Here is a 12,244-nt window from a genome sequence, read left to right as displayed (position 1 = left end):
TTAATAATCAATTATACGCGGTTTTAAAGCGAAAAATGCTTAAATAATGCTTATTGATTTCTAAAAAGTCGGACATATCAAATTATACGTTTTTATGCTTATCCATTATTACTAATTACGCAATAATTAAAATCTACGTGGAGAAAGAGTAAGAAAAAGAAAGACATACCTGTTTCAGTCGAATGACTTTATGTTTAGTCAATCTCGTGTAAAATGGTTAAAACCATCTAGTTTGGATGAAACTCGTGCGACATAGTTTTCCAATCTCGCGTTTAATTGGTAAAAGAAGCACTCACATCACACATTATGTCCTGATTTTGTATGAATTTCTTATAAATAGCTCGAATGTGAACGTTGTCTACACGATGAACTGTTTCAGCGAAAGATTTGAATCTGTAGAAGGTTATCAGAAATGAATTATTTGATTCCTTTAGTTTCTTTCACATTTTTATATTAAAGTTGAAATTAATAAAAAAGAATATCAAAAAGATGCATCAGAGATTATACAAGTTAAAAATATAATTACGAATAGCTTGTATTATCACGTATAAATAATAAAATTCCAAATTTATTACTAATCATAAAAAATTAACTATTAATTTTTATCATCACGAATGATTTTATAATATTTCGTATTCCACATTCTACTAATCGTACGAAAAATTAAAGTTTCTATTGTGCTTTCTGCGTTTTAAAGCAATGAAATTAGAAATCACATCAATATAACCTATCTATTAAAATCGATATTGATGATTTAAGTAACTAAAAAGTTCTTTTTCTACGTAATTATTGTATAGAAATTACATATTCGCGTTTAAAAAATAAATACAATACTCACTGTGAATGGAATTACTTTCTCGAATCTTCTTTACGATAATTATGGAATTTTAGCACGTGTCACACACAGAAAGTATTAGGACGCCATTACTCAATAACTTTTCCCGCGTAAATGGAAAAAGAATTGCGCATAGCGCCATCCCAGCTAATTGGAAAGCTGCGCGGTAAACCGTGGCGCATGTCACTCTGCTGACGAAAATCGTGGTGACAGGACGCCCATCATCCCGCTCGAGGTTAGTGAACTTAACTGCGTAATATATTTTTATTGTTATTTTATCATAACTTTTATATTATTAATTAATCTTATTTAATTATTATACATATATTTAGTAATTATTAAACATTATTATAATAAAATTAAGCGTTGGTTGGAAGTTTTCATACTCTTAAATATAGTTAACTATAAAAAGTATTAATTTCATGTTTCAATAATTTTTTAAGACACATTTCGATTTTATTTATTTCTTAAATTAAGTAAATTAACCGAATTATTTTATCATACAATGTAGATTTATTAAATATATATTTTCAGATGCTGAATTTCAATCGTGAATTTTGTTGGAATATTGCGTCGTCACTTAACCTTTATAAACAACTTCGTAGCATGACTCATGGGAACGTTTCGACGGAAATTTAAGCAGGTGTTCATTGTTTATCTATGTTCTTATTATATGTTGATATTTTTTCGTGTGTATTCGTTCTAGATTTTAGTTAATAATACGAAACGAATTAACTGTGAGAAAATTGATTGTATATATATATATATAATTTCATTTCATTTTTCAATATTGAGGTTAATAATCTCAATCAAACTTTATATTAATTATCATATTTCTTCATCAACGAAAAATGACTAATAATTAATTAATAATTTCAGGAAAATAGCTATTCATTTTCAAAAGAAGGAAAAGGCAAAGAAGAAAAATTGAAGAAATATGAAGATAAAATAGTTTTGTTTTTTTTCTCTCATCGCGTGTGCGACTGCGCGCAATGCAGTTAATAGAAATACTTGTTTTTTAATAGTATTTATAACAATTTTCAAAACAAAGTAGTTTTTCTAATTGTTAAGTTTAATTGCAAGTGCTCATACACGAAATTAGAAATGTTTGCCAAATGAATATGTAATTTGAATTAATATGTTAGAAATTTTTTTTCTTACATAATGTGAATTCATTTTTAATATTCATTGCAACATTAGAGTCAGTGCTCCTCTCAAGAAGATTCAACGATGATGTCCCTAACTTCTGAAATGTGAGTTATCTTTGCATGTTACATTTTAATTTATTTTATATATTATTTTATAACCTTCAAAACATGAATCATTGAATAGATATTAAATTACAGATAGAATATTTACAGAATATTCTATTTGTAATTTAACATTCCAATAACATATAATATTCTCAACTAAATCTAAAGGTTTTAGTTAAAAAAATTTTACAAACTAATCAATCAAATTATCCAACCCAATACTGTTTCACATAGAAACACTATTTACCAAGCAATTATATTTCCATTACGCATTACGCACAAAATATCACATATCATTTTTTTTCCAATCTACGCGTTTATATAATCGTTATTTAATCGTACACGGATGATGCACGTCCGTCTCGCAATCTACAATTTTCTCTAACAGTTCACGGAATTCTCACCGGGAGAAGATCCGTATCTCTCTCGTCCGCGTCTGAGCCGGTGCTCACGGGTCAGTAAATCCCAGGATGTGACGTTTCGCGCCTCCGCGACCATCTGAAACAGCTGCTTATGTGCCGTTAAACGTCACGGGGACCGAGCAAAATCTTGGTTGATGCCAGTTACTCTTCGCGTACCATTGCATGCTCGAAAGTCACTAGCGATGGGATCAAGTATATCGCAAATGTGAAATGAAATGAAATGTATCTTTTTCACTCTTTGTGATTCTATTGTTATTTACAAAAGATTCGATCCGTTTCGAAACAAAGAAATAATTCTTTAATGAAATGAATACTTTTGCATCGGATTCTATTTGAATTTACAAATGCATAGTTTTATATCGAGTTTACGATAGTTTTACAAGTTTTAAAACTTGATCCCATCACTAGCTGTGACTTCTTATCTGGGATCTCGGACGATGGTAACTGTTCATTTGTCGACGGGCCGACCGCACGATAGAAAACGCGGTCGGCAATCCATCGACCTACTCGCAAGAACGGCGATAGTAACGACTTCCGGTACGTGGAAGACAATCTCCGTATAGTTGTCCTTTAAGATTTTTCGCCGATCTTTTCTCTGTGTTCGTGATCCAAATCGATCGTTTTCGAAACGCGTGCGCGTAAATAATTTACATTCCGGGGTGCAGAAGGATTTCGATATATAAATAAAAAAAGATTTTGATGAGATATGATTTATGAAATTGGACGATATTTAAATCTTTCGGGAAATAACGATTCGTGTAAATAGAATTTACCGATTCTTACAAATTATGAGTTGTTGATTCAATCGATCGAGGTAAAAATTTAGTTAAGTTTGAGAATTGGAAAATTAAAATTTTCTAATCATAAATAGATCTTTATATATATAATTTAAGAATCGGTTTTTTTTTTTTAAAAATTGGATAAAGATGGACAATTCAATCATCGTGTTACATTTTTTGAGTTAATAGAATTAATTGAGTAAACAGAATTTTCCAAAAGATTTTTTTCATAGAATTTCGTTAATCTTGAAAAAGAATTACGTGTCGTAATTTCATCCGTCTTTAAGCGATTTTTTAGTGACGCGAATTTTAGCTTCCTTAGAACTTCAATGTTAATATAATTGCATCGATACAGTTCAATTACTTCGATCAAGAAACTTTATCAGTTTTTGTATCGTGGAATTTAAATAACCTTTCAGTTTAATAGAGCAAATTTATACACGGAAAGAGAATGAGAATTTCGATCGCGGCAACCATTGTTATTCTCTTTACTTTCACACGTTTCGATGTTCGGTTGAAAGCAAGGATCAATTAGAGACAATGAAACGGCAGAAATTCCAAATGACGCGTTAACAAAACCCAAACCCGTTAAGTTTACACGATTACTTCGAGATTCTCGCCGATTCTACAAAATTTCGTAACTTAGGAACAGATTCGAAAATATTTTCTCACATTACGATTCTAAAAATCTGAAAGGAAAAAATTAAAAATTGGATCAATTTTTTCGCCATCTATTTGAGATTAAATCTAACAAAATCCATCTCGATTTGAATCGTGAAACTTTTCATATATTATATAGTTTATAATACTTATCTATACATATACATAAAAAACCATACATCAGACGTGTAGCTATTTATCGTTAGAGGCAGCGACGCGAGACGAGAAGATCATTTAAAACCGATACGCGAGGGACAATGAGTCGTTATCGTTTCGTCATCGATCCCCCGTTTCGTTCACGTAGAAGAGAAAGAGAAAAAGAGAGAGAACCGTAGGCGTTGATTGAGTGCACGCGAAGCAAGCGTTGTCGTTTTTCTTTCACGGCTCGGAATCCCAAGATCCCGTAACGCTTGCAAGAAGTTTAAGCCCCCTAGTTGACACGGTGACTCGGTCGGCTCGGTTCCATGGTGTTCGCCTACTAACTATACAATCGTGGGTATCGCCTATCTTGCAGGGGTTGTTATCATAATTAACGGCCCGTTCGCTTAATTGACTTTTGCCCGGACAATTAACGACCTTCTTGAATTTTATTACTCGATAATCGGTCGTACGCGAACCGAGCGAGACCAGCTGTGAGTGTAAAACGTACGGCCCGTGTCTAATCCTTGTTTGTTTTCGGAACCGGTATTGAGTAGCCATAAGAGTAGCCAAAGTATTCGAATGGTATGCCGGAAAGTAATTAATCGGAAGTGAGAAGCGTACAACGCGTTTATCCAATATATTTAATACGAATTCTTGAAACGTACGATCCTTTTTTTTCTTTTTTTCTTTCCAATAATCAAGGATATATCTCATCTCCATAACGCGTCACTTCTTACGCGATGAATTATTCTTTTCTTTTTTCATCTTCGTCGTATGAACGTTCGAACACCTGTGCTCGTTTCTCGGTGTATATTTAAGAATTGCACAATGACGAGAAACGTTCACGTTGGGATAGCGAGCGAAACGGTCGTAAATTACAAGGAGAGCTCCGGGCGAGCAGCCATCGTCGATTTCGGGTCGAACGGAAGCCTAATCGTGTGCGAGGCAAAAACAAGCTGGTAGCTGCTAATTGCTACCTGGCGAGCGTATCACGGGGGAAAGAATTTAAATCGCGATCAGGTCCAAATATATTATCGTCTCTGTCGTAACGTCTCTGGTCTCTTCTTTCTTCTTTCTTTGTTTAAACAACGATTTTCGGCAATGTCTCTCTTATATCCGTCATCGATATCTTCGACAATTTGTCACTTATTTTGTCGAGATCGGATTCTCGTTGAATTTCCTGCAAAGGAATTTCGTCGATTTTACTTTAGAAATTGTTTCGCGTTTCGTCGTCCAAAATTTAATATCTTGTTGAAATGAACGAAATATATAATTGGTTTTTAGTTACATCGAAAAGAAAGGTATGGTTAGACGGAAGTTAATCAAACGTTACGTTTCTTAAGCTCATCAAGCCGGACGAATTATTACAATCTTCTTCGAAAAAAAAAAAGGGAAAAAAACAACTTCCCATTAATACCTCGCGTTGAACAAAACATCTGATTCGCTCCATAAATTCATTCCCATCAATTTTATCTCATCGGGATCGTATTGCCTTTGACAAAAAGAAGGGAGAAAATGAAATAAATAAATAGCAGCCAGTCAGAACGTGTTCCATTTCTACAATGCAATCTCATTCTTCCCCCCGACCGAGATAGTCGTAAGTACGTTGTAACTCCTCGAACGTACGGTTGAACGACGGTGGTTTTCTCTCCGACGTCAATGCGACTAGATTCCAATCGATTTCCAACGTACCATCGTTTTACAATAATTACTGGCATGAACAAGGCAGATAACTCGATAACAATCCACGTCGTGAACGTCTAACCGTACCGGAGACAGTGGCTGCATAGAAATTACTCGCACGACTCCGTTGCCCGGCGTTAAAATCGAGCATCGGCTAGTATCGCGTCGTGATCGTTTCCAAGGGGGGGAAAAAATCTTGGTACCGTTCTAAACGATTGGTGATTGACTCGGAAGAAATCGAATTCTTACTGAAAGAAATTGTGCGGTTGTTGAGTTATACCGATCCAAAGTATATTTCTTTCTCTCTCTTTTTCTCTTTCGTGATTTAATTATTTATCGTGCGTATTCGCAAAGATTTCGATGGATCTCGTATCATAAGGGAAATACACGAACGAGTATCGATAAATTAAATTTTAATAGCTCGAAGGGAAGGGATGGATTTTAGAGAATTTCGTTTCCTAGATTCTACTCCTAAGACTCGTTTTGATTTTAATTGATTTTGTTTAATGACAAAATTATTATTCGCGGAAGATATTAAAAAGCTATTAGCTTTGGGAAGAATGCGTTAATGGACACACATAGGATGTTAAAAAAGTTGTAAGCATAAGATCGTTTAAAGGGATTCATCAGAGAGAGAGAGAGAGAGAGGAAAGAAAAGAAATATTTTTTTAATACACATGCCCGGAACTAACCGGTTCGAAAGATATTCAAGTTTTTGACCCGCGAGTCAATCACCTGTTGTACGCTTCAGCCTTAATCCCATTCATTTTTAAGCATTCGTGACAACCGCTTCAAAATTCGAAGATATTTTTATTAAAAGATAAAATCACTTTTATCCCTCGCGGAAAAATTAAATAAATATTCCTTTCTCGATCTCGTTCCACGCATCCCCTCTTACGTAAATCATATCATCTATAGAAACTCGAACATTTATCCCTTTTCGTCTCCTATGCCTCTTCGAATTTTCACTTAACTTCAACATAAACTTCAGTTTCGTGAAAAATCGATCGATCATCCAAATTTCCGGTTCAAGGAATTATTACACGTAACGAATAATGGTTATTGCTCGACACGAATAAAAATATCCCAAAGAACGTTTAATCATCGTCGAGAAAACGGAGAGAGAAAAGAAAAATACGCATCCTTTGATTCGTGTAACCATCGGCAATTTTCGAAAAACGTTCACTTCCCTGTTCGCTTAATCACTCTGGACAAAGGCAACACAGGTCCTTCTACGTTCTTTGACGTCAATATGCGAACATGACGCGACACGTGGTGAGATCAGAGGTCGGTGTACCTTGCGTCTTGATACTCGAAAACCTGGCAGAATATTACTTACTAGATAATAAACTCGTTTCGAATACGAAGAGGTTGGTTGCGGTCAACAAAGGAGAGGATAACAAAGAGATGAATACGAAGAATTTTTGATGAATTCAGCCTTGGGTATGATGTAAAAATACGCGTAATCAAAGGGAATGATGGAATGGTCTCGGGCAAGTAGTCGAGAAGTAGGTTAATTTTAGATTCGAACGTCGTCGTGTCAAGTTTTTATCGAGAGAAAACGCGTCGCGTGATTTCTCGTTGTTAACTCGGCGTATCAGAGTTGGATATTAATCCGTTGAAGAAGTAAAAATTTCGAAAAAGTTAAAGTAAGTTACCTCAAAGTAATTACTTATTAAAATAGCGTTGAATAACGTTTATTCGTTATTAGGTATTATATAGCCGATCCGTTTCTCATACAATCTCTCTCTCCGCAATTATAATTATTGGAAATTATTATTACGTTTTGAACAATGAAATAATTTATGGAAGTAAGTTTATTACAAGTAACTATTCAACTATAAAATTTTCTCCATCACGTACGTTTACCATTTCTATATTCTTCTCAGGCTATTTAGCTAGTTAATTTTAGCGTATATTTGTCCGATTTTTGTTTGCGCTTTACAGATTACTTTTCGACATTTCTAATAGAGTTTGCAGAATGAAACAGCATTACCACATTTGTTGTCTCGAGATCACAAACTCTATTTTCTCTATTTGCGCGCGCCCATGTTAAATATTTAATTCTTTCCTTCCGCGTGTCTGAAAAAAGGAAAATTCAAATTCAGAGGGGAAGGGAGAATCCGTTCCTTTGATTAAATATTCTAAAACTCACGAACGATTCGTTCACGGGGAAACGATCGTAAGCGTAAAATATCAAAGGAAATGCAGGAAACGCGATGCGTGCAATCCTCTGTCGCGTGTCTTCCTCCGCAACGGAGCATCGTCGGCCAATTTAACGATCGTACTAATGATTGTCCACCTCTCGTGCGTGTACACGATCCTTTTTCTTTTGTCCCGGCCACAATACCAGCTAATCACGCCGTGCGTCGTTCCGACAGCGTATGGAGAATGCGCGGAAAGTTTTTTTTTTTCTTTTCTTTTCTTTTTCTCTTTTTCTCGCTCAATGTCCCGTTTCACCGCCGCCCATTCGTTCACCACTCGTGAATTCTTTGCGAATCATAATTTTACAATATTGAACAATCACGACTTTCTCGTCAAATTTCCTCGCTTCGAAGTTTTCAAAACAGAACTTTCTTGCGATTCTGTCTCCGATAATCATTACAATTTTTTTTCTCCTACAATTCAAATAAATCTTTGCCAAGATTTTCAATTAATATCATCCAGTTTGAAAAATGGAACAACGAGGCAAACTCGATTTCAGAATAATCATCCTCTGAGAGATTAAAATTTCTTTTGTATGAAAGTTCCCGGATCACGATCGCGACTCGATGAAAGGAAAAATTTCCATGATGTTGTATAAAACGAGACTGCGAACTATAATCAAAAAATGAAATTAAATGTGTACTGGAAGAATTTAAATTTGTTAAAACGTTTTTTTTTAAATCGTTCTGACAGTCAAAATTTATAATGAAAATTAATAGAATCGATAACTTCATCGTGGAAGAACAAAATCTCTTTGCATGGAGATAAATAAAATTTTAAAAAGTATCGAGAAAACGAGGGAAGAATAGAATAGGTAAAGAACGGAAAAGAAATGTTTGAATGGAGAAATAATTCACCTCAATTTCGAAGGCATACCGACTACAATTAGATCTTTTCTCGAGATTATTTGCTATTAATTTAAAAAAGGGAATCGCAATATTCGGGTGAGAAATACTTGGATATATCCGGACGACATTGGCAAGCAAGTTTAGATTCGATTTTATACACGCGCACATAGGCGCAATAATATTGCGTGCGCGTTGACGCGAGGCAACGACAAATAACTTCATAATGTTAGTCCCGAGGAGGAGCTGTTCGTTAATTGCATCGATAGCTGCTAGTATGAGGGATCCGGTGAGACGGAGCGATCTCGATAGAACGGAACGCGGCTTCGAATGAAAGAGAGGAAGGCTCGTGGGCTCGTCTGGATGTTTGCGTCTTTTTAGCCGTTTAAAAGGGTCGTAGAAATTTATGGAGGATTATAATATCGCCAACCGCGGGAGATAAATGTGCCCGAGGACATCGGGGACGGAGTGGAAAAATGGCAAACGACGAGAATAATAAAAAGTGATTGCGAGTCGTTTCGATCCGTTGCCTTTCGCTTTCGCTCGAATCTCTGAACCGATTATCGAGGAGGAAATTTAGGATCGAAGATGGATGGCTTGGGTTTCCATGTGGATGAGAATGGAAATTAATTTTCTTTCTTTTTTTTTTTTTTTTTTTTTTTTTCTTTAATAAAAATTCTTTCCTTTAACGATTCAGGAATTTATTAGGGACGTGTTAAAATTATGTGTTAAAAACGTGATGGTGCGAGATGAGATTAGATGTTAAAATGAATTGTCGCGGACGAAAGGATTTTACGTATACACGTGGTAATTTGAATATTTATTCGCGATAATGTTGATCGTATTTTAGAATCATTAAACGAAAGAAGAAAAAAAAAGCGAAAGTAGATAGTTGCGGTAGTTTGCATCTCTTAAGAGGTTTACGCGATAAAATTTATGGTACTATACGGGGGACAGCTAGCCTGATTTAAAACTTGTTTGCGAATAGGTGTGTTTCGAATCGGTGTTGACAATGATACATTTCCGCCCGGTGTATTTATTGTCACGTGCTATTTGTTTGCGATAAGCTGGTTAACCATAAGTTGAAACGTAAAATATGAAAAGGTGGGAGGGGGGAGGGGTGGTTTGTGTTTAGTAGCGGTGTAATAATTTAGAAGAAATGTTCGACGACGTTACTAATTCCATTTTTATCTCGAGATGGGGAAAAAAAACGAAGAAAGAAAGAGATACGAAATACGAATAAAGTAAGAGATATGAGATGAGCGACGTGAGTCATCGCTGAATATTACGAAGGGACCAGTGTCATAAATAACTAGCGCCGATACTTTACTGAAAACCTATTCTTTCGTATCAAATTCAAGAAGGATCTGACGAAAGATTTTGACAACTTTGATATTTCCGTTCGATCGATGAATTCTGAAAAAGATAGACAAGTATCTTTTTTCATGGTGAAACAATTTTAATGCAAGGGAAACAAATTGATTTTATCTTTGTTACCACGGAGAGAGAGAGAGATAAGATATATCGCAAAAGTGTTTATAATTGCAGAAAAAAGTATACGAATACACGGGTATAATGCGATGTAAGATTATAATGAAAACGAGAGTGCGTGATATAATCTGTACAAGACAAATAAAATATTACGAGCGGTGATAAATCTTACAAAGCTTAAGACGCAAACATTTTATAACATAGAAATATTTTGTAAGGAAAGTTATTTATTAGCATACGAGTAAAGGTAATGAAAATCCGTGGTGAGTGGTGAATGTATTAATCCTTTCTCTGCCGTGGCTTTAATCGGCCGATCTACGTTATAATACTGGCGATTATGCTTGCGCGACACTAATCTCGCATCTTCTCGCGGATAATGTCTGCGAGTAAAAAGAAACAAATGGCGTATCAATGTCGTACTTGTACATACATATATATATGAATTCCTGTTTTCAATTAATACGTTATATACCATAAAGTTGTTTCTCTTTTCTTCGTGAAAAGGGAATGTAACGAAATAACTAAGTTACGTAACGTATCCATCCAAAAAAAAAAAAAAATAAAACTTGGAAGAGAAGAACAATCTCGGGGACAAATCGTAAAATTGTACGTATAATAAATACTTTCATAATAGCGAAAACCTAAGCCATTTTCCGTACGAATACTTGAATGGTTCCGCTTGATTCCAATTGACACAGCTAATCTATCCAGGACCACAATTTATTCGCACAGGATAAAATAAATAAAATTTGCCAAGCTCGAGGCATAGCAGATGCAGCGAGGAGATACCGCATGTAATTCGGTGTACGCGATTCAGTTTTGCGAAAAACACTGTCGGATAAGTTTCGCTTGTAATAGCCGCCAAGGGGTGGCTATTTGCAGGTAAATGCGAATCTTGAACGTTCGCATGCCGATCGAGGCGTGCGCCCTGAGAACGCCTCGTGGAAAAGATGAACGATTTACGAGTTCGCCAATGGGCCTCGATCCCGATTCCATAGATTTGTTCCCGGATAATCTCTCGGGGGCATCAATTTTCGCCCGTCCTCGCGATCATTCCTCTCGATACCTTTCCTCCTTTCGTCTGGAAACGGTTCACAATTTACGCCGTTGTCGCCCGAACGAGCGCACGTGGCCGTTTCTAAATCGCGTGAAATCTCATTCAGAAGCGAGTTAGAGCGTAGTTCTCGTGGATGCTCGTTAAAATTTTAAAACGATTTCAATCCGTGGAGGAAAATTTCGAGAAGTCAATTGATGAGGCAATGTTTAGAGACATTTAGGGAAGAGGTTTTGATGATGTCTCTAATTGTTCCTTTACGCGATAATTAAATTCGGAGACTCGAAAAAAGAATATCTCGTAAAAATGATTGCCTCGTTTTTCTAAATATTTACGGACCATATTGAAACCAGGCTTGGTCTACGAAATCCGGGTCACGAAGAATTTTCTTTGATCGGATGGCGCTCATTTATCTCTGGACGAAAGTAGGCATCACCCTACTTTCCTCAAGGATCCGACTTGTTAAAAGCGGTTTTAAAGAGACTCTTGTCTCTTTCACCCGTCTGGCAATTTATCTCAGAGTACACGCGAGTTCTATCTCCGCGAAGAAAACCGAAGCGAGAAAAAAAAATCCCCCGCGCATTTATAATCGAACATTGAAAAAAGTTTAACCTTCGTCAACCAACTAAAAATACCACATCCGCTCTCCAATTAATTCTTCCCTCGAATTTATACTCGCTTTCCTCTTCCTTGATCCACCATCGATTTTCCTAAAGTTTCTCAACTAACCTAAGGGAGAAGAAGAAACGACATGGAAGGGAAGAGGCGAGGCGAGGCGAGACGAGTCAAGTGTCGTATACACGTAAGGTACACGCGAAGAAGGGACGGTTTGGAAAGCGACGCTACGAGACGCGAGCGACGAGGGGGCCTCGAATG

The 12,244-nt window shown here is 36.0% G+C and overlaps 2 long non-coding RNA genes across 2 annotated transcripts in view; one reads left to right on the top strand and one right to left on the bottom strand.

The window, feature by feature from the left end:
- The window catches only part of LOC102653941, an 84,384-nt gene extending 83,410 nt beyond the window's left edge, over window positions 1-974 (bottom strand). The window contains exons 1-2 of the long non-coding RNA XR_001702238.2: window positions 839-974; window positions 170-393 (exon numbers count right to left, since the gene is read on the bottom strand). This is a non-coding gene — a long non-coding RNA (uncharacterized LOC102653941). The remainder of the gene's footprint in view (window positions 1-169; window positions 394-838) is intronic.
- A 9-nt stretch (window positions 975-983) lies between these two features.
- On the top strand, window positions 984-1,479 carry LOC102653777. Its single transcript, XR_412192.3, has 2 exons — window positions 984-1,070; window positions 1,370-1,479. It is a non-coding gene; the product is annotated as an uncharacterized LOC102653777 (long non-coding RNA).
- The last annotated feature ends 10,765 nt before the right edge of the window (window positions 1,480-12,244 follow it).

This window comes from Apis mellifera, linkage group LG1 (genome assembly GCF_003254395.2).
Source record: "Apis mellifera strain DH4 linkage group LG1, Amel_HAv3.1, whole genome shotgun sequence".
Taxonomy (NCBI): Eukaryota; Metazoa; Arthropoda; class Insecta; order Hymenoptera; family Apidae; genus Apis; species Apis mellifera.
This window is presented reverse-complemented; position numbering and strand designations above follow the sequence as displayed.